The following is a 27,120-nucleotide window of genomic DNA, read 5'->3' as shown; positions in this document are numbered from 1 at the left end:
CACCCTGCACCCTGCACCCTGCATCCTGCATCCTGCACCCAGGGCACCCCGCGGGGTCTCTGCCTGTGCTGCACAGCCTCACATCCCCGTCCCGGCACCGGGATTTTGGCACGACACGTGCGTTTTGGTAACCGCGCTGGCATTTGGCGAAAGCTGTCAGCAGCCCTCACGCAATGCGCACAGCACTGTGCGCAGAGCCCTTCCCAGGTTCCCAAATCCTCCTGCCAGGCTCGCCCAAGGCTCGCAGGCCCTCCGTGTGCAGGCCTGGGGGATGGGATACAGCTGCTGGAGCCGCAGCCTGGGTCTGGCGGCAGCTTTGCTTTGGAAGGAACTATAAAGAAACACTTTGCCCTGCAGCTAAAAAGCCTGATAAAAATCTGTGAGCATGTGAATGGTGAGGGGAAAAAAGGGTCAGCTCAGTTCTCTCCCTTCGCTATTGCCTTCCTCTTGAATTGCCAGGTCCTCCCGGTGCCCGTGGCCGCTCCGTGCGGCGGCTGGGTGTTCCCTTGTCTCCATGGGGAGCAGCCGGCCCGGCGTGCCGGAGGAGCCCGCGGTGCCCGTGCGCCGCCGCAGCACCCAGGGCTCCCCCACAGCCCCGTCCCACCTCAGGGACCAGAGGAGCGCTGTCTCCCAGGCACGGGGCAGCAGGCATGGAGCAGGAGCCATGTGGGGCCGAGGGTGCCGGCGCTGCGCTCCCGCCGGCCTGGGCGCCCCGCGAACCCCACCCGATGGTGCACGCCGGGGTAATGCGGCCCCTCGGGGAAGGGATCTGGGAGCAGGGGTAGCAGGGCCCAGCCTGGCTGACATCAAGCGTGAATAATTGGGCTTTAATGTGGCTGGAAGGTGGGAGGGGTGAAGGCGGCAAACACACCACCTTTTCGCTCGGGGCCAGGGCACGGGTGGCTGCTGGCTCCTGCTCTTTCCCTCCAGCCCTCATTTCAACCTGGCTCTGGGGAGGCGGCCCTTCCCCAACCCTTGCAAAAGACGTCGGGCTCAAAAGAATCTCATAAACTTGTTATCCTGGCGCTCCCCGGGTCTCCCCACCTTGATGTGGCTTCAGCCACATCGGCCCTGCAAAACAGCCGGGCTCCCACCTCCTTCCATCCCAGGGGGATGCTCTCCTCGGGCTCCTCAAATGCGTGACCCTGTGGGGTCTGAAGGATTCCCTCACCTACTGCCATTACGTTTCACTGGGGGATTGGGTGCTTCTGGACAGCAAATCTCCTCTCTCCCTCCTCTGAGGAGAGGGAAATATCTATAATGCTCCTGGTGGTACTTCAGGCACATGGTGTCTCTGATGGAACAGGAGATGTTCCCTACCACCATCACCTGCAGCGCCCTCACTCTGCTGGACTGCTTCAGTTTATGCTCACCAGAACAAGATCTTCATAGCAGCGTTAAAACTGGGCAAGTGAGATATCCAAGTTTTAAAAATACTAGGGGTTGGAAAAAAAATTGTCTTTTCTGTTAACTCAATTAGATAAATTAAGGTGGTGGAAAGCTGCCAAATCAGCTTTGCCATGAGAGGAAACTGCTCCATGCTACCACTTCCAGTAGAGTTCGTTCCTGTGAAGCACAAGGTTAGTAACGTGACTGTATAAGCAAGCACTTTGACTTGGTATTATGTTCCACCTGAAGAGTCTTCCACTCACGTACAAAGAAAAGATTTCATATTGCATCCCCATCAGTCCTTCCTCTCCCTCTGCTTCCAGCCTAGCTACTTCTATTCCTCCCTTTTATTCTGATTTGCTTCTCTCATTTTCTTCCACTCTGTGTATTGCCAAAGTTACTTAGCTCTCTTTTCCACAGACAAACTATGAAGACTTGGCTCTATGGATTCCAATTTATTAATGGGCTAGCCAAAGGCAGGCAAACCAATACACAGAACCCCATTCATCTCAGAGTTTTTTGCTTACACTTCCCTACAAATCCAATTATAGGACTGCTTTGTTGTGAAATATTTTCAATGTGTCTGTATTTCCCCTGCTCTGAAGCATGATGTTGGGGTGCACATGAAGAGGTGGATTACCATGTTGAGTTTTCTTGCATTTGAGTTTCAAAACTTTTCAGCCTTGCTATGGAGTAGGCTACAAGAAGTCTCCCAATAATTATCTCTTTAGATTGTGTTCAAATACAATAATAAATTAAATAATAAACAAAAATAATTTAAAACAATGAATCACAATAATACATTAAATAATAAACATACTGATTAATTCTGTATGTGGAGGGTACTCCAGCTGGGTGATAAGCATAAACCACTGATGCCGCTGATCCCAGTGGAATACTCTGCATACTCAAACCTGCACAGGACACATCCTAATCCCATGTAAAGTAAAAACTATTATATGTGAGGGAATCACTCCTTCCTAAACATTTCCTGTAAAAACGCACCGAAACAGCAAATCAAATGCACCTTTGACTAACACCTAATAGCAATTCAGGGCTTTTGAGTTATGGTTTTGAAGTAGAAAAAATAGAAAGCTGATTTTACAGAATGGAGGAGAAACGAGACATTGTATTGTATACAGCACACAGTGTGAAGGCCAGGTAATGAATTCAGGTAGCCTGAAAGGAAAGGAAAATGAGTACCTTGTATACAGGTGCTTCTCATTGTTATTTCATTTACTGTAATTCTGTGTATATACAGTCTTATTTATGCAGTTCAAACTTAGACTAACTCTAAGGAAAATGACAATAGGTTAAGATGCAGTTATTAGAAGAACTGGATCTACAGTTTGCAGTCAGTACTTAGTGCTCTGAAATATCTAGATATCCAAAGAAGCCAGGGGACAAACTATAATAAGTTTCAGGGAAATAGTCTAGAATTTATCTGGCAACTTCCAATTTCTGGAAATTCTTCTTCTGACTTCAATAACACTAGAAGACAAACAATATGGAAGCCCTGCTTCCCAGACTGATGCAACCTTGCAGAGCAAGGTTGAAAGAGCAGGTAGGGCATTGGATTAAGACCCAGAAGACCTAGGAGGGAATTTCAGCTCTGTACCGAACTTCTTTGCTAACAGTGAGGAAACCCTTTAACCCCACTCACTTCTGTACCAGTAACACAGTCTGGACTGCAAAATTTCTGTGGTTACCTTATTTTGTAAGCAAACTTCTCCATGTCCACTAAACATCCATCAGTATCAGAGTTGCCAGGTACTAGTGCAAGGATAGCTCAGATTTTGCATGCACACATACTTTGCATAAAGAAAATGCAAGCGCAGGTGTAAAGCATGAGAGATGCAAACATTGGGATGCAGATTCTATTGCCTTCCTAGTACATCACGTGTGCAGTCATACTACATGATCCTCTGCAGACACAGATTCAGCCTCTTCACTCTGATTCAGCCTGAAAAAGCCCTAAAAAAGAAAATTTTATGCTCAGTGTTAAAATAGTGTCAGTGATGTAATTTAAAATGTGTAAAGGCTTCAGTAGAGTCTTAACCAACAACTTGCCAGCACAATAAAAACAGAGAGAAGAAATAGTGGACCAGATTCAATGGATTTTTTTTTTTTTTTCCTGTGGTCTTTTTAGAGAAGAAAAGGGCAAGGAGGGGGAGAAAGAAAGGTCCAAGTTGAATAAATGTAAATGTATGAATGAGACAGTTCTAAGCATACCCAGGTGTCTTGCCAGCTCACTGCAGAGAGGTCACAGAGAAATAGAATGTCTAATCATTGGAATAAACACAGCTGTGCATACTTACATTTTCCATACCTACTTTGCTAGTGGGGGAAAAAGAAATCATTCCTCAGATCAGAAGATCTTTTCCCAGCCACTTCTAGGTTTTTTTTGTTTTGTTGGTTTTTTTTGTTTTTTTTTTTTTTTTTTTGTGATTGTGTGTGTGTGTGTGTGTGTGTGTGTGTGTTTTAAGAAGTGTTTGGGGGTTTTAATTTTTTAATTATTTTATTTTATTTTATTCTTTGGGGAAAAAAATTGAGCTCTCCCTGCTCCAACTGGTTGTCCCCTTTCAGAAGATTATTAGCATTTGGAATGTTTTAACCTTTCATACATCTTTGGTATTAAATTATACAGAATTGTGTAAAGACAATTTTTTCAGCATGGGATTTTAAGGTAGAGAAAAAGGAGACTAAAAGGATTTTTGGACTACAAACACAAAACTGGAGTATTTTTTTTTAATAGAGCCAATGGCAAAAAGGAGGAAATCTAACTTTGCTCAACGTGAGGTACACAAAATTCAGCAGGAGAAACTGAAGGTTATAATTTTTAAAAATTTCTACAAGCTGGAGAAGAATATTTGAAAACCTTTGAATTAATCATGAATATTTTGAATAGATATGTTGTTTCAAGATTTTATACAAATCAAATATGAACCAAGAAATCTCACTGTAAAAACCAAACGTGCCTTTGGATAAATCAGCTGGTCAAATAACAGATATTAACTCTCCCTGGAAACCTTACCCCACTTGTACTTGCTTTTAAGAAATTCATTGTCACAGCATTTTGCAAAGAGAATTTATGACAGAGTAGAAAGGTTCCTTACAAATTTAATTTGAATAACTGAAACTATTCTTGAAATGTGGCCAGAAACCTGCTTTTAGCATGTCATTTGAAAACAAGGGGCTCTGCCACCAATTACTCTTGCAGTTACATGCAAAGTACATATGGATAAAACTTACACATACTGGTTTGTTGATGAGAATTATAGAAACTGCTATCTTCATTTCCATAAGTACTCCACATTTTTCTCTGATTACTTTTGTTTTATAACTTGACCAAAAATATTGCTCCAAGCTGAAAATTTATTTTAATTTATAGGATGGGGGAGCAAACTCTGTTCCTTTATTAAAACAATCTTGAGTCTGTCATGGCTCAAAAATAAATTTTGTAAAATGAGATTTTACTGTTGTTTTAAGAATATGATACATTTGCTACTTTGGCGATTGAGCGAGTGAATGCATTTTCAGGGCTTGATGGTTGTCTGAAGTCTGATGATTTTCAGCCTCCCTGAACAGCTATTTTGTCTGCAGCAGGCAAATGTTCTTCATGGGACTGCTCCCACCCAGCTGAGAAACCATCACCCCTTTCCCAGCCCACAGGATCTCCATGCAGGCTGCTTTGCAGTCACAGAGAGGCAATTGAGTAAGAGGGAAAGCTTGAAGCTGACCTGCTACCTCTTTTGGTATAGCAGACATTAATCAAGACAGCAGGATTAGATGGGAGCAATTTTGTTGATGTGGCTTTCCATCTCTGGAAGTGCCCTTAGCGCACTTTCCTGGGGCAAACGTGGTATGGCAGAGAGATGGGTTGGACACAGGAGATCCAGGCAGAAACCTCAACTGAACTTCGTAACAAAATCAAATTTTTTTTTTTCTTGGAAAAGTGGAAACAAAAGGACAAGCGACAGAGTGAGATCATTATGGCTAATTCTCTTCTAAATATCCAGGCCAATTCAGATAATGTTATAGCAAGGGCCATATTGAAACAATTTTTAAGTAACCTTTCCCACCTGCTTCTGCACAACCTTATCAATGTTTTTCCAACACAAGAAAGCAAAACTCCTACCAGGCCTTCAAGCAGTGCACAGGGCTTGCAATGTGCTGCAACAGCAGATCCCTTGAGCACTCTGGGCAAGTGAAGGGCTCTGCTTTGCCTTTTGAGGTAGAGCTTCACAGTTGTATGCTATACAGGTTTTAAAAACATTTTTTTAAACCACGCTGCTGGCAGAAAAACCACATGAAGTGAAAACATCTCTTTAAAATGTATTTTTAAACAGTTTGCTCACACAGTGAAGTCCATTGAATATACAAATAGCTAATTGTAAGTAACTGGGAGACTGGAAGCTGTAGAGCAGGTTAACTGCTCACAGGCAGGGGATATCCAAAGCCAAACTTTCATTAGATGCTTTTAAAACTCTGCAAATTTTCAAACTAGATCCAGCTTTGTTATATCAATCACCCAGTGCAGCTGGTAAATTCTGGAAGTCTTTGAATCATCTCTATAGTGAGAGCAGGTCCAAACACTTTTCCATCATATCAAGGGAGGATGAGGTGGGTGCTGAACTTCCTGAAACACTGAAACCAGGGGAGAGCTCAGCAGAGCAGCAGGAACAAGATATCTGTGCAGCCTGCCATGTGGGGAAAGCCTAAGGGACTAGGGAAGTTCAGGCTGGTGAAGAGTTGAGGGGAGTAAGAAAATATATCTAGATGTAGAAAGGAAGGGAGAGACCAATTAATCTCATTAATCTACATGCCCTGAAGAATAAGTAATAGAGTTTGAATTATAAGTGTTACTATAATATGCAAAACATATTCTGTTACAAAGACTAAGAGGAGAAAATGTTGTCAGGGCATGGGACCAAAGTGCAGAGGGCCTGATTTATTTTCAAGCTCTGCTGTAGATTTCAATCATGTCTTCAGCTCTTTCGTAACTGAAGGAGGTACCAGGAGGATCAATGAGTTAATATTGATGTATGCAAGTCTTAGTAGAAATAGAGATTTGGTTTAGGTCAAATTCAATTTTATACTCACAGCTACAAAAAAAAAAAAAAAAAATAAAAAAAAAAAAAAAATCCTTGTAATTTCTTTATAGTAAAGGCCATATAAGAAAGATACATTATTAGATAAACCACTTCTTGTGTACAACCTATTCACATGTCATACCTAGAAAGGCAGAAAGGCAGCATTATCCAGGGTTATCAGATAATTTTTGGCTGCTCTGACTTAGCAGCCAAAACTAAGGAACTGTTTAAATGATGTTCTAAAATATTTAAATTCTTCTATATGAAAGAAAAAATGTTTTGCTTTGTTCAGTATGAAATGTTCCTTTTGGTCACTTCTAAAAGAAGTTCATGAGACTAAAGTTGCAGGGAGGGAGAAGGAGCCAATGTTTTTAGCTGTGGAACTCCTTATCGTCAAAGCTCCAGCATCCCAAGGCAAGGAAGCTGCCAATTTTTCTCACTGGCACAGGTCCACTTTTTATGTTTGCATTTAGATTTTTTGCTTAGGGTAAGGTGTTCCGCTTTTGGAATCAGTGTTCTCCCCACCAGCCTTAGGACACATGTCCACCTGCCGCTCCTGGCTACATGGTGTGACAGCATCCCATGCAAAAATCAGTGTCAGCAGAAAGATGTGCCAGAACCCCTACTTGGAAACGCAACACAGCTATGTCAGAGACGTGCCAGGGACTGGAATGGTGTTACCCTCTCAGGCAGATATGAACTTGAGTTCAATTCAGCTCATATGAATGTGCTGGCTGTTGACTAAAAGGGGATAATGATCACCCCCCTCTATTTAGGCTGTCTGGCAAAGCTAGCTTTCCTGCTCCCAAATGTCATTTTACTGTAATTGTTCATTGAACAGAACTATCCAGCTAGAATTAGCTAGTAGAATCAGTCCAGCCAAAGACAGCTGATTTATTTTGTCCAACAACTGAAAGTCAGCAAAAGTAAGGAATATCACAGTTCATTATCATTACAAGTTATACATGCAACTTAGAGAAAAGGCTGCAGAACAGAAAGAGGAGTTCTTTTAAAAAGGGTAATTAACTCTCAAAGCAGATCAGATAGGAATGGGGTAGTCTCAGTGACTTCTAGGCTTCAAGTCATTATTGTCTTCCTGAAATGCAGGCTATAATTCAAGCAGAAATTAAAGGTCCCATGCCCAAACTATTGGGTAATGTTTGATGAATTGTGCTGTGCAGGTTAGAGTATGTACCCCTGGTGTTCCATTAGGGCCTTAACACTCCCGACAGCAGATGACATGAAAATCAAGAGTATGACTGTGACCATGACCAGCTTTACTCTTAGCATTGCATTTGATATGTCGCACTGAAGGCTTCCTAAGAACAGGAATTCACTGGAAAAACTAGCTCTGGTTTCATTTATATATTGAATTATTTGAAGATAATTGTATAGTTATTCATTTTCCATCCATTCTCTGGACTCTCACTATTGATTTAACTTGAGTGACTTTGAATGAGCTTCAGCTCTATTGAAATGGAGCATGCAGAGATAAGAACATCAGCACACAGGCTCACACTTAAATTACAATGTGAATTAAAATCTGGTGTGTTGTTCTGCTTCCAGGATGAATGCAAACAAAATCATTTGAGGCACCACAGAACCCTGAATGGTGTACATTTTAATTGCTAATTCCCCCTGAAGTCCTGTTGGCTCCACAGGCTGTGCTCTAACTGCCAACAAGAAGTAAGTTTGAAATAAATAAAGATACATGGTTCTGGGATTTCAGCTAATTCCAGCCAGTCAGATGACAGAAGAAAGAACTTTGAAACCTCTGATCATTTAAGAAGCTGGTTATAGCCATACCTAATGGAAAAGGGACATGGGCTAATTGCTCCATGTTATGGCCCCAAACTGAGCAGGTTATTATGAAATGCCATTCACTGTTGTTCAGCTGGTGTTTCAGGGCATGACTGATCCAGAGTTTACTGGTGTGGTTTAGATAAATCTGAATGCCCTGGAGTAGCTTGATTCTACTTCCTGACCAATTTGTGCTATGAATCTGGTGCAGTGCAGAGGCTGTCTTGGCCACTTCTTGTGGCATTATCCAGTAGAGAACTGCTGGCCCCAAACTGAAGTGAGTCAGTACAGAAGTTGGCTTCACACATGTGAGCCTGACTCATCTTCCAATTACTGAGGAAAGGGTTTTATCCAGGAAATAACCTACACCATCAGGGCCTTTTCACAAAAGATGCTTTCCTTAGTGTCATTCATAGAAAACCATTCAAACATAGTTTTAAGCACAAGATGGGTTAATATCTTAAAAATTAAGATTATGGCATTGCACTGAGAGCTTGCAAGTCCAGGAACATACATTTTCCAGTGGAGCTATCAAGATGGATGTGAAGACATGAAATGCCAAGCAGGGAATTGGAACAGAGAGCGTCCCATAGTGAGGGGTCTGAAATCCTGCCAGCTGTCAGGGAGGAGTTAGTTTAACGCAGGCTAACTATCCCCTGCAAATGACCAAGCAGAGAGAAACCTTACCACCCTGCACTCTAACCTCTGCCAGTCCCATAGCTGGAGCAGGGGGCAGCTTGTCCTCCAGTATCCTGGCACTTCCAAGACTGATTCTGTTCCCTGCCTAGAAGGCATGCAGCATTTACTGTGAAGAAGATGGACAATACAAAATAAAGGAAATTTCTCTCGGGAAAAGGAATGATCAATGAAACTGTTGCGCCTGTGGTGCAGCTGCTGGATCCCGTGGGATATCGATGAACAGCCCTTTGTAGATTAGTAGAAAGAACCAGAACTGTTGTTATCAAGATAAAACTATTCAGGTGTGAATTTACCATTCCGTTAAGATATAAAAAACTCCTGACAGCAACATCTGAGCACATCCTATTCTTCTTTCCTCCTCAGAATTGTGGTAGAAAAACAGTTTATTGATTTCTGCTAAGAAATCAAATGTTGTTATAACTCTGAAGGGTGTCCAGTTACAGAGAAAATCGGTGGTAATCGGAAGCTTCGTGCAGACCTCGCATGACCCTGCTCATTCCCGCACAGAAAACTGTTTTTGTCTCACTTCGAAAGAAACCAGACAAACCCTGTGAGGTTACTTATAATCCTGACACTGCTCTCAGATTTGCCATATGCTGGGAACATGCCTTCTTGCCTATTTACAGTATATAGCTGAAGGACTTTGTTACAGGCCTGATATTTGGCATATCTTAAGCCTATTTAGAACATCAACACCATCAATCACTTGGTACGGGGCCGAGCAGCTGGATGAACCTTGGCTATCATGTGAAGGCTATTTGTCATCTGGGCAAGTCTGTTTGGTGCATAACGCTCCAGTCCCAGAACAATTTTCCCTCTCCAAAAATATTCTCTTTGATTCAGGAAGCACGTGATTAATAACAAACAAGAGTTTAAAGATGGAGGTCAAGGCTGAAACCTTAACCAAACAAGTGCATTGCTTATTAATGTTTGCCTCAGTCTTCAGATATTCCCTTGAAGAGCACCCTTGGTGGAGCAACACAAAACTGTTTCTAAATAACAGGAGATTTGAGAGATCTGCTTGGCCATTGCCACCACAGAGTTTTTTCTCAACTGTGATAATGCTGTTTGTACAAACCAGTAGCCAGACAAGAAATCACTACCAGGAACCACATTTAGGATGAGCTGTGCACACATTACATTCCCATTCTCATTGAGACAAGTAATACTCAGCACATCTGACATTTAGGCAATTAACCTTCTCTTTAAAATAAGAAATATTAGCTGACATATCTTAACCATCTGTGTGAGCCAAAATAAGAGCAAGGGAGTTTACATAAACAGTCTTAGCATATTTACAAGCATGTAGCTAATGATTTAATTTTTTAATCCTCAACAATAGAGACTACTGGATATAAGTGCTGCATCATTTATGCCTGTGCTGTTAATGAAAGACTAGTAATTAGTGGATGACTAAACTTCAGAAGAACATGTTGCTTCAATACATGGTGTTGTAAAAGACAGATCTCCCCAGCCATCTGCAGAGCCAGAAGGAAAAGGGAAGAGAAAAATGTTTTGAAAGTTTGCCTTAGTAATTAAAGTATTTTGTTCATATCTTCAGCACCACTTTTTAACCTCTCATCACCACTTTCTGTCTCCCCATCTTTCCTGTATTTGTAAGTTACCAAATCTGGTTTAGAATGTAAATAGAGAAGTTTTGTATCACTGTATTTTTATAAACATATTCCAGCATAAGACGGTGTAACCTAATATCTGAGCTGCTGTGACGTTTGCTGGATACAAGGCATAGGCAATGCTTGTGCTTACAGGGATGACCCTGTTGAGCAGTGACAATGCATGCAACAACCAAATTTGTTAGCACTCATTACTAAAGCAGAGTGAGTGACCTTGTCATATTTAACAGTTCTGAGCAGACACAGCAGTGGAGATCCTGAGGGCAAAAACAGAATTTCCACTAGTGATGTAGCAATATACTGACATAATTAACCCCTTTTCCACTTCCAATGGCTTAAATAACTGCTTAGTCCAGCTGGAAAACTCCCAATGCCTGGAACTTGTGCAGTCCATATTTGTACAAACAAAAACCAAAACAGAAGTCATAAGAGTTCTGTCTCATTTTGAACAAGTGCAGCATTCAGAGTGGAGTGTGGCTTTAGCTCGAGAGGGGTCACGCTAGCACGGACGCCACCACCTCCATCTTCCAGCACTGCTAGAACAGCAGCAGCAGACACAAAGGGTACAAGTAATGGCAAGAAGCAACCCAAAGATTTGGCAAAAAATGCTCATTTCTAACCGCTTTTCAAATGGAGCTGAAAACCCTAGGGACTGAAGAGTGAAATTTCTTGTTTACAGTTAAATTCCTGATCCACGTAACTAAGCAACACAGGACTGTGGCTCCATAAAATGGAAGCAAAGTTAATTTTTTAACAATGCCACATTACCTTTGTACATCTTGTTCCTGCTCTCCCTCAGGGTCTTACATGAATGAATCAGAAAATTGCTCCCTTATGTTAGGTTTGTGTCTGCACCTGCATTAAATTCATGTCAGAGAGGGGTGGAGGAGGCAAACATTGGGAGCACCAATAGCATGGTACTCCTGGATTTCAACTCACAGCCTGTCCAACATGACAATTGCCTTTAATAGCTATTCAAGGCACTACAAAAAATGAGCCTTGCACTAGTGGTGGTCCCTTCAGATAAAAAAAAAAGAAAAAAAAAAAGAAAAAAAAAAGAAAAAAGAAGAATAAAACCAATCTGGGATCTTGTTTAGTTTAATGCCTGTCTCCCATATGGCTGGTCATCTTCCTGCCACCAGTCAGGGAAGAAGAGTTCATGCAAAGGAGAATTAATTATGTTTACAACATCTTTGTAAATAGAAGCACTTTCTGTGCACCAGGCTAATATTTTTGATGGTAGAAAACTGTAGTTTCAAGCCGTTGTATCTGGGGCCTGTGGGTGTCTCAGTGCTGGATTCCTGGAACAATGCCTGCAGCCCTGGTCTGGCTTTGGGCCAAATCCAGAGCTGAAAGCGGCTGTTCTCTGGTTCTGGTTTTGGATGTCGCTTCCATGATTTTGGCACAGGCGAATCAGAATGCAAGCTCAGCCTTGAACCCCAGCATTAGGCTAAACCTAATATGAAACTTCAGCCTGCTTCACATTATTCCTGCTGGTTAATTCCAGCTGTTAAACTTCTCCCCCCACTACTGAGCCAGAGAGTGTTTTGTTGACAAATTTGCCATGCATTTCAAGGAAAGCAGAACCTGGCCAAGGCTTTGGGGTTATATCATTTTTTTCCACTGCAGGAAATGGAAGTGTTGGCAAAAATATTTGCCGTTGTTTAGGATAAGAGAGTGTTTGGACATATCCAGTTTTAAGAGGTCTGCTTAGTCTGATACTCTTGATATATGAGACAGCAAAGAAATATGTCTAGGAGTCTTGGAATGAGGCATCTTTTTTATAAGATGAGTGAAATACACACGAGGATGAAATATTACTTGCATATTACCACCAAAGCTGGTCAAAATTCACTCAATTGACTCCAGATGTGGGTTTCTTCGGCAATTTTAAAGTTAGCACTACTGTAACTAGGTGTGAGGCCAAGGCAAACTACTCTGTGCTTTATAGTACTTGGAAGCTACAGTAGTCAAATCAAAATATGTTACAAGAGAATCAGTTTCTTTAAACTTAACAGCAGGAAGGATTTAATATACTGAATACAGCCAACCCATCTTCATTTGAAGGAACATAAAATAAATCCTTACCACATTTGTGTCTTATTATTTACATAAAAGACCCAGTTCAAGAAGCAGATCCCTGACATTACTCATGCAAATAGGATCCTCCAAGTCATCACTACCTTTTATTTGTTGTATTGTAATGTATTGTATTGTATTGTATTGTATTGTACTGTATTGTATTTCCATGAGATTACAACTGTGCTCAAGGTGAGCATGCACCTCTATGCTGTGCTGATGCAAGTCTCAGTCACCTGAATATTCAAAGCTACTTTTCAGCACTTATTAAGTGCTTAATGAGAGGTACTAATTTTTTTTTCTTTTTCCTTCTGCCTGGTTATTCTCCTTGCAATTAGATACTCTGTGTAAAAATCTTCACAAATGAATCCATTGCAGCTCTCATTAGCAAGATGTTTGACTCATTCTGCAGTGATGGCACTGAGTCTTTTAGTATCTTATCTATTCACTAACCACTTATAGTGGCACAGAACATTTCAGTTACTGCCTTCACTTATTTCTTTATTAAGCTGTGAGAATAATTCCCTCACAAAAAGTAAGGAGCCTCTTCAGTGCTTTCCTAATGAGCAGCTGATGCTGTCCTGTGCTCCAGCCTAGTTCATGTTGCTGGAGCTTAAATGGGCAATGCCCATCATCTTCAATACATGGCAGAGAGGATTTCCATAGGAATAGACATTCAGATCATCCTTGATCCACTGACACTTCTGTGGTGATAAAACAACAACATTTCCCCTGCAGTTTCAACCAGTTTGTATTTTTCCACTGCAAGACTGGTAAGAACGTACTCTAAAACCCCTAGGTCCTGGAGCAAAGAGGTTGCTACCTTTTCTGAAGTTGATTTTGTCTGCTTTTTAATTCATTTTAATACAGGAGGGGCCTTGGAAATATGACCACATGGCACCCTAAAAAAAAACCAAAACAAAAACTGGAAGAGAAAATTATTTAATTTAAAGTAAGAACCTTGATCTGTGCAAACCAGCATCCTGCCTTTTAATGCTGGCCATATTGCAGTCATGCGAGGCTGGAATGACAGACATGCTCCACTTTTACCATGGGAAAAACTTTCCCTGATTGGAAAGGAAGAAGTAAGATTTGCCACAAAATTGCACAGCAATCTAAGTGTTTAAGACTTTCTCTAAACCACTCAAAACCATCTCCTGTCTGCCTGACATTTCTAGTGTGGGCATTTTGCAAGAGGATAATTTTAATATATAATTTAAGGTGGTCAGGTAAGTCTCTTTTACTATATGTCATATAGTAAAAGTTTTAAAAAAACCCTGAGGTCATTTAGGGGGTTTGACTGACCTTCTGTTGAAATAGTTTTATCAGAAAACTGCCTTAATATATGCTGGTGATGTAAGAACACATCTTCAGCTGTTAAAAATCTGTTTGTAGCTCCACACATGGCAGGGGGTCTTTGCCAAGACACAATAATCTCATGCAAATTTCCCCTGATGATTTTAGAACTCTTTAGTTTTTTAATAAAGCATCACTTTGATAAAAGTTTAGCAGAGATGTGACTAGCAGAGAAAAGAAAGAAATGAAACTAAAATAGGAGAAAATATTTTACACTTAAGAACCCTTGGCATGCTACACAGTACTATTTGATTAAGTGAAGTTGTAATACAAAGACAAGGATTAATCACACGAAAGAGCAACATAATTAATTGCAAAAGCTAAGGGAGAATTTCAAGAAAGAATGCATCCTTTCATTTAGCTTACAAAAATACAATTAGTAATTATTACTGATTTCCTGGAGAAAGTCCAGAGCAGAATTAAAAATATCTTGAGTCACAGGCAAGTTCATTGGTCCATGGGGACAGACATGCTGGGCTGAGGGAAGCTTATATTTGTTCAGCAAACTTCTTGTTTTTAAAATATCTGTGCTAAATTACATATCAGGACATTCATGATTGGGTCTGTGCCAAGACTGAAGAACCCTGGAGAACATTTTAAAATAAAAAGTAAACCAGATTTCTGCCTGAAAATTTTATAAGAGCTGCTGTTAAAAGTTATACTTAAAGGTCATTGTAATCCAGAAAAATCGTTACAAGCAATCAGAAAAGCCATGAGTAGATCAATTTTATCTAAATTATTTTATCTCACATGGGGCAAATTGACACATTTCAGGGGAAAAATATCCTTTAAAAATCTATCTACCTGGGATCATCTGATCAGCCTTTGCATTTGTTCCAGGCTGCATACACATGAATCTGTTCAGCCAGGGGCATCAAAGCAAAACTTGATGTTACTCATGCAGGGGGCTTGTTTCATTCCTCTTTTCCTGGGACATAAACAGGTCCTGCACAGGAGCTGCTGCCTCTTCAAGGATGTGGGAGGATGCCACATGTCTAAAACACATTCTTTTAAAGACAAAACCCTCCCACAAAAGTGTTTGGCTCTCTATCTCCATGCTTGCAGGGTTCTTGCACACTTACTTCCACAGGGTATATTCAGCAACCCCTGGAATCAGCAGAGAGTTTTCCAGTTGACTTTGATAGGAAATGAATCATACCATAATGACATGCCTGAGGATGACCAGCAAATCGTCCAGCCTAGCATCTCAGATTCATGCAAAATGCTCAGCATTAGGAATTACTGTCCATTGAAATTAGTGGGGAAAAATTAATTGACATCAGATAAGAATCTGGAGGCAGTTTCCAAGTGCATGGAGTATACCTATAGAACCACACTGGTGTAGACACCAAGAGATTCAGATAAAAAAACAATTAGTCTGGGAACACCATGATTACAGAGAAATGCAAGTCCATTGCTTGGACTTTCAAGCCAAGCTGCATGTGCATTACCTTCCAGTCTTGCTTCAGACACTGTCTATCTTCAAAGGCACTCTCAGACAATTCTGTTTCTAATGGTATATCTCTATTACACTATTAAAAAATAAATCAGTGCCAAACTTGACCCTAAATTCATAGTGAAGCTTGGTCCACTGGTTACAAAGAGCTGGGTTATGCTCTATAGCCCTAATATTTTGCTGCTGACTGAGAGATACTCTCTTCTTGAGAGATCCCTAAGGGGAGCAGAGCCAGCACAGTCAGACATGTGTCATTGAGTCCCACACAGACCAGCAGAAGGGACAGGGTGGGGGGAGAAAGGGCAGGAAGAAAAAATTATTTTGGGGGCAATTCCCTAATGGGAGCAATCTGAGGAATACTAAGGTTTACCCTTTGGGTAAACATGGCATAGAACAATCCTCAAAACCTGGCAACCAAAAACATATCCATGTGTTTGTGGCACAAACTCCCGCTGAGTAGAGTCCATTTTGGTGTTACCCAGAATCCTTTGGCTACATTATTTTATTTCACTGTAGCCAAGTGTTTTCCTTTACTTCCTTTCTATGCTGCTGTTGAATACAAGAACAATTTGTACATCTTCTGTGGTTCATGAAAGCAAAGACAACCCATTATATTTAAAGTTCCAGGACCACAAGTCTCTCCAGAAGGATGTTGTTCTGGAAGAGCAGAATTGATGTAATTCTTTTTTTCAGGTGAAGAGCAGATGTGGTATTTGCTGTAAGTCATCTTAGCAAATGCCTGTGTGAAGCAGCACTGATGAAAACACAAAGTATTGAGCAATGAACTGCCTCATATAGAAACTGTCAGGGAGATTCCTATACTTATAGGGAGGTGGACTGGGTGTTCTAATAGGTATTTTCAATCTCAGTTTTTTATCACTATGATTCATGCTAATTGTTAGTGGCAAATCACTTTGTGTCAGTAATAAAGGTGACACATTCTTTTCTTTTTAGTCATTGCACATATATTGTATTTGTGGTGAAAGAAAGGGTTTATTTCTCTTCTCCTTTCCCCAGAAGCATGTTTGGATTTCATGCATAAATAGTCTTTCTTCCTTTAATCTGATTCACATGACAGTATGCATTTGCATAAAGCTTCTTCTTGGGTAAACCATTCAAACCTTTATCTAGAGAGAGTAGACATGTCACAGAATTATGTCCTGCTTTACAAGACAGCTTCTTTTTTTTCCTTTCCTTCTGATGCATTATTTGTAGCATATGCTAATTTATTATAATGGTTATTAAGAGCACAAGGCCTTGCCTTTCAGCTTTCCACATTTCCCCAGGCATAACCTAACATTCCTTCCCTTTCAGCTGTGCTCATCTTCTCCTGTCAGGAAGTAAAGAACAATTAATACATATGGCGCATAAAAATGTTCACACCAACCCACTCATTATTTTTTGTGGCTACATCTGCAGTGTGCTTAGTGCTTTCTAGACATCCAAGCTGGATCTGCCCCCAGCAAGAACATGAATTGTAACATATCATAAAGCTGCTCATTTTTGCCACACCACCTTTGGTTGGTCAAAGGGACAGTACTATAGTTTAGCCTAAAATCTGTTTCTGGGCCAAGTAAAGTTCAGATTTAGATCTGGCACTTTAAATTCTTCCAATCTCTGCTTCAGAGATACTCACCAGTTGAGAGAGGATAAAGAGTTAAGTTAGGATAGCAATTGCTCCCGCTGGCTTTCTGCCATCTTGAATTAAAAATCTTATACCTGGTTGCTCCACTCAGGAGCCCTCTAGACCAGGAGTGAAGAGCACTCTCCCTTTTCACATCCAACACAGCCAGTTCTGAGGCCAAGAAGGAAGGTTTCAAACTCCCATCCTACCTCCTTCCTTAATTCCATGTGGAAAAGCTCCTATGTAAGGGGGAGTCCATACTCTAAAGCTTTGAGCTGTTGTTAAGACAACAGAGCCATACTGGGATAAAACTAAGGCCTCACTCTCTCTGGCTTCTATTTTGGCCTCTTTTTAGTTCTGGAATTCATGTCAATATCGTTCTGAACTCAAAGATGTAGTGCATGTAATAACTCATATGTGTGGCTGTGTAGCTGAAGGAAAAGAGACCCAGTCTATGCAATCTCAGTTTTGAAAAAATGTAACCTAGATATATGTTCATAGTATAGATATAAATTATTATAGATTATCTATAGATTATATACATTATTATAATCTTTATAATCTATATACAGTTAATGGATTTTAATAGATTATAAAATTGCACTGGACATTTTTATGAAATCAAGTTTCTTTTGTCCCAGTCCTAAAATAAAAGTTTGAACAGATCCAGTATAATATTTTTCCTCTTGATAAAAAATGATATGTTTTAGAAAGCCAAAATCTATAAAAAATTCACTAAGATATTGTTTTCCATGGAGTCAGAAAGTCTCAAGTTGAAACACTATTTACTAATCATAACTGAATTTTAAATTATCTTCTTGAGAAAAAGAAGTATAGATAGATGTGATCTCAACATGAAATCAATAGTTAAAGTAACAATAGATTAACATCCATTCAACAGAGAGCTGGAATTGTGTCAAAGGGTTTGGTGACCCCATAAACCACAAAAGCACAAGCCAATTTTCCTTTCCTATGGCAAGATTTTGAATTTGTAGCTCAGCTGAAGTGTCTTTTGGTGAGCTAACAGAGCAATAAACATAGCAATACATCACTGTGTGCATGTTTAGATACCCACATAAAATAATTTCAGAGAAGTCAGAGGAATGCAGGCAGGTACTTTCCAATGAAATGAATGAAGGTAACACTCTAAATCAAATTGTAAGTATATTAAAATCATCGTTATTTTTACATCATTCCACTGAGAGAATTTGTAATGGCAATGGTTTCTAGAACGGGGCCCCATATTTTCAAAATGCAGCAACAGTCCCTAATTATCAGACATATTTAAAGTCCATGCAGACTAAAGAAGGTGAAGGTTACATATTATGTTCAAAATTTAGTAATTGGGAAATGAATCCTTTGAAGAGGTAGAAATGATTCTGTAGGAGGCAAGTATTGCCCTTCTGCTGCTCAGTGAAACCTTTCCATTCCTAATTATTCCATGCTGCAATATGCTACAAAAAGGGGAAACTATTATGTATGTGCAGATCCAATTAATTTCTTAAGGAAAGTGGTCTGTCTCATCTCCAAACAAGTGTTTTCTAAGGAAAGGAGAAGTAAGGTAAATCGGAGAATTCCTCTATTATGAACAAATAGCCATTGAAGTTTACACTTCAGAATCACTCTGATACTCAACATACTGCAGTATTGAGTTATATCTCTTTGGCTGATGGAGATAGCCATTCACAGGAAGACTTTGTTTTGCTTCTTGGATCTGAAGAGCTGTCATTACCACAAAACAGCCACAATGCTGTGCTACTTGGGCAGAGCTAATGGCCTGTCTGTAATCAAGTTATTCTGCTCAGCAAAGAGAGACACAAACACGTATTTTGAAAGAGCAAATGCTCACAGTATTTACCACACTTCCAGCTGTCTTACACTCCATGGATCTTCCATTCTCTGGTGAACCTGGGGTTTCATTTGATGCCTGCAGTGTATTCTGTCATAGACCTGCATGTACAGTGTGCACAGGTTTCAAGGAGTTCTTTCCTTCTGCATCCTCACAGTCCTGTTCTAACTTAATCCAAGTCCTAAGGAGAAAATAGACAAAAGAAAGAGAGGAAAAATTCAGAAAGGGAGCTTCTGGTAAGCATACGTCAGACATATTCCTTTGTATCTCCTGTAGTGAATCAGGTACCCAGCCCTTACATATAAAGAGCACTCTTTATAAGCAAGCATTTTTCCCACAGGAGCGGGGGCTCCACTAAGGCTCAGGTTGGATTTCACTTCATCCATTCAAATTTCTCTTCTGTTTTTGTTATTACTGTAGCCTGCACAACAGAAGAAGATCATGTACAGGAGTGAGAGTGCCAGTGAAGGGAAGAGCTACTGGAGGTAACCTATTTTTCTTCCAACAAGCTGGATTTGCAAAAGATCTGCACCATATCAGTTTAAGGAGTGTGTATGTCTACATGGTTTTCTCAGTCTGTCCACAATGCTTATTCCACAGGATAAGATCCTGTGGCTGAGAGTCATCTAGGAGATGGTGGCAATACCAGGCTATCCCTAATTATTTTTTTAATCACAATATATTCATCTCCATCATTTGTTATTAATTTATTGTCAAATTTGGAAAAAAAAGGAATACCTGAACCAAAACCCAAGATTCTCAGTTTGAGTTCAAACTAGTCCCTCAATGGGACTGAAATATACCACATCCTAAGACAGAAAAGTCTTGGAGAATGGCTTACACAAGGGCAAACACTGACAAAGGGATGGAGGGACCACCTTTACTCTTTGCACTTCTTGGAGAATGGCTTACACAAGGGCAAACACTGACAAAGGGATGGAGGGACCACCTTTACTCTTTGCACTGTTCTGACTTCATTGCTCCAGTTCTTCATGCAAAAATCCCTGCTGTGGAAAGATTCTGCTTTTGGTGTGTTGTGGTTATCAGAAGAAAAGTGTGGCAATGAAAGACATTTATTTCCCACTGCCCAACATGCTTTCCCCACTCTGTTTTAATATCCAAACCCACTCCAAGTTGCTTTTTTATTTCTTCTGTCAAACTGAAGATTCATTTGCAGAATGGTTTGAGTAACCACTGCTCTAAAGTATAGAGGGACCAAAACAATGGTACAGCTGTTGAGAGACTTGCCTTTTCTTTGCTAAAGGAGTACCAGGAAACAGTGTCTGCTATAGGAGAGCTGAAATGAGCAATGTGACAGAAATCTATTTGCAGATAAGCCCCTATAGCCACAGAATAATGACAACACCCTATCAATCCCTGAAGACTGACCTTCTCACAAATACAAATCTGCTATACCAAGGGAGCCTGCTGAGACTGCTTGAGCTGCAAGAGGGCACTGAACTTTAGTGTACCTATCCTAGAGGTCTTCCAAAGCTAACAAAATGAACTTGTAACTAACAAAAATTGCATAAACCAGTGTTAGTGACAAAAGTTAGGACTTGGGTTTCTGGGGTGAAAAATGGCTGCTTTTTCTTGCTAAGATCACTAACAGCTGAAGAAATCCAACAACCTTTTTTTATGAGCCCCTTAGAGCTTCTAAAATGGTATTAGCTCTTATCATAGTTAATATTGCTTGATGTGGAAATATAAACTTGGGAAAACAAGTACTAAAACATTTGTGTAAATGTAACTCCTGACATTTATGTTTATTAATTTGCTTTTGAGCAGTTTGCCATATTAAAAAAGAGATTGATTATTCTGAATGTGGAAAATACCATGTTGTCACTAATATATATTATTTAATTACAAAAGCAATTGTAAGAGGGTTTTAATATAATTTTCCTGCAAAATTCTGTATGCAAGATTTGTTAAAAATCTAACACACACTTGACAAGAAACAGATATGTTGAAAGACATCAATAAATGTACTGATTAAGAGTTTGAGACACTTTAAAAATATGGAGCAAAGGCTGACTATTCTAATTACCTGAGACATGTGACGTCAATTGTCCTTAATACTTTAAGAATGACAGATTACAAATGAATAGATATTAGGTCTTTCTGCTCTGTTGCTTGCTGAAGAATCTGTTAAAGGACAAGTACTTGGATATGTCACCTTGTGTCTGGGGAAGGGAGGGGAGTAGAGAAGAATGAAAGGATGATGATGAGAAAAGTGAGATTATCTCAGTGTTGCATTCTTTCCTAAATCCAAAGTGGGAATTGAGTCTTGAAGAAAAAACAATGCTTTGTGGTTTTCAATTAGAAATACTTAAAGGTATATGCAGCTAAGCTTCAAGCATTAGCTTCCCTTCATATCTCTGAGGAGCACTAAGAAACTGCACAGACCATATTTCCCATATAACTAAATAGAGGAATGAATTCTCTTAAGTGCTGGACATGGCCTGCTGACCAAGTTGTTTGCTGTTTTCAAAAGGCTCAAAACAAGAATTAAACTTCTAATGATGCTAATACAAACTCTCAGTTAAACTAAGATTATGTCTTTTTCCTAAGCAAGTCTGTGAGCATCTTTGCCCTCAATCAGAAAAGGCATACCCAGGATCCAACTCTGCTCATCTACAGTCAGGGAGAGTACGGATTGAGGTTAGTAAGTGTGGCGCTTCCTTAAGGTAATGGTTTTTACATGGAAGCAGACTGTGAGAATTACACTGTGACATTAGCACAGACATCTCCTGCCTAAAAAAAGCCATAATTTTCTTCTTCCAGCATGTAAGCCTGGTAGGAACCCTTTGCTGTTGCATTTTATACACAGGCACAGGAGGCAACGAACACCCAGCAGAAGTCACGCCACAAACACAGTGAGTGCTATGGCCAGGAGGTCCTCTCAGGACAGCCACCAAAACCAGCTACAGCCCATTGCAGGGCACAGAGGTTGACAGCCTCCCCTGGCAGAGGATCCCATGGCAATGGGGCTGGAGTTGACCTAAATAACACAGCCTGGTCTTTGGCCCTCTGTGTGTGACAGACAAGGGGTGTGCATTCTCCCAGTGACCAGTGCTCATGCATGAACGCCTTCCTGCCACTCTTGACACAACCCCATTGAAACCGCTGACCTCGCCAGGGAGGTATTTATGACATATTCATTAACCAGAGCCTGAACACCTGGAAGAGAATAGGTTCTGGATTCTATTACCAATCCTCTAAGTTGTCCTGTTTCACTAATTACTTTTAATTCTTATTTATTACAAATAATATAGCTATTTCTCTGCCCATCTTTCTTTCTGCACAAAATGCAATGCAGAAAAATTATTTACTCTAAGTCACCAAGTAAGAAAATAAGATAATATTTCTCTTCAATTCTATTAGAAAGAAAATTGCTTTTAAAATGCTTTATGCATAAAGTAATAATGTTTATTTATGTAAATACATATTGGCATCTATTTTTTCCCAAATACAATTAACATTCCTTTTCCAGAGAATAATTCACAGGGAGTGACTGAATATAAAATGCAGCTCTTGAGAAGAAAGATTTCAACAAACACAAATAGCAATGCCCCTAAATATATCATAATGGTTAAGAAACACAGCAAAACCAATAAACCACTGATAGCCATTATAAATTCAGCAGTGGATTAGTTAATATCACAGCCCTCTGAACACATTTACCCTCCCTGGATTTTAGCAACACAGCCTCCCTTGTAGATACAGAATGCCAGTTAAATAGAGACCTGTTATTCCGTGGCTTTCCAGGAATTTAACCCAAGATTAACTCTAGCTAGTACATCTATAATGCTAACTGTCACCCACTGCATGTGAGACTGATGATAAATGTTACTCTAAGGGTTTTTTTGCAGGAAGACCAATCCCTTTAGAGTGAAGAAAATAAAATAACAGCAGACACAAGGCACAAATTTTAAAGCCTCAAAACATGGGCACCTTATTTCCCCAGTGATAGGCTTAGACAAAATTGTGGGTAGCAGCAGTGCCCAGAATTCTCAATAAAAATTTTAAGTGGTTTTGCTCAGAAATACGTCTTAGAAGTACTTAAAAAAAGAGGACTCGACATTATTTGATGGTGTTCTTCTGAAAGCATATAAGGTAAGAAAGAAAGGTAAAATGTAAAGGTAACAGGACAGTGCCCTCTGCCAGGACCAGACAATAAATTGAAAGCAGCCTTATAAAACACTTACTTATAACATGAAATCAGTGAAGAGGTAGAAATTGAGCTGGAGAATTGACTTCTCATGCTCTCACTTTACTCACTCCTTGAAAACAATCATAAAAATGTGAAGCAATTTGGTGGAATGGCCTGTTCTCCTGCAAGGCTCCTTAATGCATTTCATTTCTTCTAGTTATTCTTAAGTGCTTCATTAGATAAATAATTATATGATTCATGCACATCTAGGACAGAAAATGTTTTAGTGAACTTTTACAGTTCTTAACTGTACATTCTTATGGTCAAAACCGCAGGGAGACAGGACAAATTTACCTATAAAACCACACAAGGCTTTTCGTTTTTCCTAAGGTATAAGAACTAGATGTAACTACAATTAAACCTTTACTTTCATGAAAATATTTTCTTACTACTTTTGTCCAAGTGTGACAAACTCATCTCTATTTTAAGGACTTGGTGAAATAAGAGTTCTGAGACAATTGAAAGACTTTAAGAGACTGAGATTACATGAAAACAAGATAACTTCCTCCAACAAAAAGCATCACAATGTGGCTTTTAAGAAAGAAAATTTCCAGCTTGAAGATGTTCCAAAGCACATTTTCTCCCAAGAGTGCTTGCTAAAGGAAAGAAAATACAAAAGGAAGAATATTGCAAAAGAGAAGAAAATCCACCTAACTCGAACCACAGCCATTTTCTTGCCTGATAAATCCAAAGCCAGGTGGTTAGAATAAAAGATTGGTGTTTATCTGTTAGAAGATCTGGGGCTGATTCATTCTATTTACTGCAGCAAGCTCACCTGTGAGGCTTTATGCCTTGGGGAAAAAAAAGCTCAGCAGGGGTTAACTTCTTGTTGTGGGGGAAGAAAGGAGAGGTGAGATTTGAGTTTTAATTGATGCAAGGGGAAATCCCCTCTCTTTTATATACCTGGTTGAGAGAAAAACACAGGCAATAACAATAATAAAAAAAGGTCTTAGGAGCACAATTCTTTAAGTGTTTCCAGGTCATCTTGGAGGTGGGGGAAGGGAGTTATCGTTATAAAAGATTCCCCTGAGGTTCAGTAGGGAACTCAGTTGAGAGGTATGTAAGAAGCTTTAACTTGTGTGAAATCTGTGAGTTTATTGCTTGAATTAACTCTGAGCTGAGGAATAAAGTATACTTAATGCACTTTTAAAGCACTGTTTTGCTTCCCCATTTGTTTCTATAAAAGGATGCTTTCCAAGCTGATCTGTGCAGTATATTTGACCCTCTGGGTTTTACCTTAATTTGCTTGCTTGATCCAGAACTAAGAGACTTGAATATCTGGTTCCAGAAGTTATTCTTTCATTGTGTACCACTGTCATTTCTGTCTTGCTTTCCATTTAAAAGATTCCAGCTTCCAAGATTGCAGTTTTCAGGTACTAGAAACCTAAAATGGCAATGCTTCTCTACAGTGTAGTAACGGCAAAGATAAAAGAAATCAGTTAAAAAACCCAGAACAGTATTTTTAGTCCAATTTGCAGTTGATGTGGGATAAAACAGCAGCCTGTTTAAAACTAAAAGTGAGAACAAAAAAACCCCTAACTTTTACATATGGCTGCAAGGCAGTTTATTTTGAGCAAAAACCCTCTAAAGTTATTCCAAACCTACTTGCTTGTAGAGGCAAGGTTTTTCTATAGCAGCAGGCATGTGGAGGTGTGTTACCCAGTGCTCTGCAGGGTTAGCAGATCTGCTCCCACCAGCCTCCTTGCCCATGAGCTGCCAAAGGCCACCTCAAATAGCACAGCAGCAGAATGTGGTGACACACCTCACCCCTTTTATATCAGAAAGATATTTTCATGCCCTCCCCATATTTCTTTACTGTCTGAAAAAATACCTGAAGAATTATATTACAGTTTCTGGACAACTTAATTAGGAAACACTGCTGGCAAATAGTAATGTTTCATATTTGTTTGCCCTTTTTTGTTGTTTTTCTGCATCTAGCTCCTTGTTAGGGTAGGCAGCCACCTACTTTGTCTACCCTTAAAGCTGGTCCTGACAAATGCTGTGTTGTATTCCAACTGAGCCTATAAAGTTTACAGAATAACAGGGCTGCTTTAATGTGGTAAATGGAAGGGCCGGAGATAGGGCAAAATTACTTTGACATTTTAAAAGTCCAGCCCCTTTTGCTTTACACTTTCACTTAGTGCTGGAGTTGAGAAACATTTTGAAAAATAAAACTTTACAGTTTCCTGTTAAATCTAACTATTTCATACTGTGTAATTAATTGTGCCCTCACTCTTTCAATCCTCTCAAACTGAAATTAATAACATTGTGGGAAGCCATGATTTTTCCAAAGATGTGTGGTTTAAAAACTGAAGAAACACTGATTCAAAGAACAAAGTGAGAGAAACATAAGAAACATTCTGTCTGGGGGAGAAATGAGCCCATTTCTTCATCTCTTGTCAGCTGGAATCTCTGAATTCCCCCACCTCGGTACATCTAATGAAGTGAGCAATTTGGAGTAGATGATGTGGGGATGTACAGCATGGCAACATGGGAATCTTCTGGCTCCACAGCACTTACGGAGCTTCATCTGCATGTGACGCAAAAAAATACCCAGTTTAACCTTCCATCCCATTTAATATCCAGGATAAATTGATGATGGAAAATTGGGGACTGAAGTTATTTGTTTCACAGAGTGGGAAAAGTAGTGTTTTGTAACTCAAAAAGGAAATAGTACTGTGGTTTTTTCTTACTATTTTCCTGCAGTCTGGCCTGACCTGAGCCACACAGCTGCTGGCAACAGCACAAGGCCAAGCAGTGGGATAAAACCAATGGCAAATATTCTTGTCACTGCTTCCCACACAGGTCCTACTGTATCTCTCCTTTGGGGTCATTCTGTCTCTGGAAGCACATGTCATCCTGCCTATAAAGGAAACAAAGAAACTTCATTGCTGCAGTGTCAGACCAAAACCAGTGTAGATCCTAAAGGTCAGCAGGGTGATAACTCCACAGAGCTGGCTACGATATCTTCATCACATTGTAGAAGGATTGAACAATGCAATCCTAATTTAAATGCCTGGTGTCTGTCCCTCTTATTCTGTAGTGAAGCAAACAAGAAAACAAAGTAAAGGAGCCTGATGTTTCTGGGGAATGTGGGCATGCCAATAAAATATTCATAGAACCAAAGATAAACCTAGCATGAGGAAGGTACAGAAGAAGTCAGAAATTTTACTACCAGCTCTGGTGGTAACAGCTGTGTCTGCATAGGGGGAGGACAAGATGTAGTTGTTTTTTCCCAGGACCAACTAAGCAAGGGCTTCCTCCAAGAAGCTCCAGAGAGCTGCATCCAGTGCTTCCCACCAAGAGGACTGGAACATGGCCACTGCTTTCACGGATATGGACATCAGGCCTTTCATGTCAGCGGCTGCTTTGCGGTCCCGGTGGATTACGGCGCTGACCGGGGATGAGATCTCCTGTCACTACCTTGAGCTCTGCACCTGACTGAAGTGATTTTTCCTGGCATCTGCCTGTGTGTTGAGACAAACCCACCTGCAAACTTAAAGCAGAAAAATGTAGCTAATAATCAAACAAATCCTTTCAAAGAGACTGGAGGACAGGAAGTAGGAATAATTGCAATACGAGTAACAGAAAAGGGAAGAAAGCTTTGGCTGAGATCTAAAAAGGACTTGTGAGGTGAGTATTTGCTGTGCCTGGTAGTTCAATATCTGGCTACCTGCATGGGTTTATTACCCTGAGATAAGTACTGAGGATCTTCACAGAGGGTTGGGCCTTAATTGCTCAGAAAAATTAAAGCAATTAAAAGTATTTGCTCAGCCACTGAGAATAAAGTCCTAAAAACCACCAGTTGGAGAACTACCCAACCTAAAGTAGTAAAAGGCCAGTATTTCTAACTTGTAAAGAGAACAAATTCTATCAGAGCATTTCTCACTCTTTTCTTCATCTACTAACATACTGGACACCCTTATAT

Source organism: Lonchura striata, chromosome 2 (genome assembly GCF_050655825.1).
Source record: "Lonchura striata isolate lonStrDom1 chromosome 2, ASM5065582v1, whole genome shotgun sequence".
Classification (NCBI taxonomy): domain Eukaryota; kingdom Metazoa; phylum Chordata; class Aves; order Passeriformes; family Estrildidae; genus Lonchura; species Lonchura striata.
The sequence above is the reverse complement of the archived record's forward strand: the minus strand, read 5'-3'. Positions refer to the sequence as shown.